Raw genomic sequence first — 604 nt, forward strand, 5'->3', positions numbered from 1 at the left:
TGGACGGGACAGGGCTGGACGGGACGGGGCTGGACGGGACGAAGGTGGACGGGACAGGGCTGGGCTGGGCTGGACTGGACGGGGCTGGACAGGACGGGGATGGACGGGGCGGGACGCACCCTCCGCCCCGGCCTGGCCTGGCCCCAGCAATTTTTCTCCGCCTCGGAGCCACCAGCGAGGGGCTCAAGGCTCTAGGCGCCGTGAGATCAAATAAGCTTCTCCTTAGAACTGCGGGTGTAGGGTACTGTCTTCGCGAGGAGTCACCTCGCCTTGCAAGCCTCGCCTGAAGCAGGCTGAGGTCTGCGCGAGCTCAGGCATACACAGTGCGCGACAAAGGTCCGTTTCTGGCCTGTCACCGGAGCTCAGCGGTAGGTTCTTTTCTGAGCGCTTATTTTGCAAAGCTGTTTTGGAATAAGCAGGGGCATGGCTTCTCCAGCTGTGACCTTCAGGCCTGGGCCGGGGTGCGCACCGACATCCACGCGTACCGGAGCCGGAAGCTCGCCGCTAGGCTCTGCGGAGAGCAGAGGCCGGGCCCGCTAGAGCGCAGCTCTGAGGGGCGGGGCCTCCTGGCGGGGCGGGGCCTCCTGGTGGGGGCGGGGCCTCC

At 66.7% G+C, this 604-nt stretch overlaps 1 pseudogene; it reads left to right on the plus strand.

Annotated features, from left to right (window-relative positions):
- LOC101592316 overlaps window positions 1-604 on the plus strand; it is a 15,615-nt pseudogene that overhangs the window by 11,099 nt on the left and 3,912 nt on the right.

This window comes from Octodon degus, unplaced genomic scaffold, assembly GCF_000260255.1.
Source record: "Octodon degus isolate 3935 unplaced genomic scaffold, OctDeg1.0 scaffold00061, whole genome shotgun sequence".
Classification (NCBI taxonomy): domain Eukaryota; kingdom Metazoa; phylum Chordata; class Mammalia; order Rodentia; family Octodontidae; genus Octodon; species Octodon degus.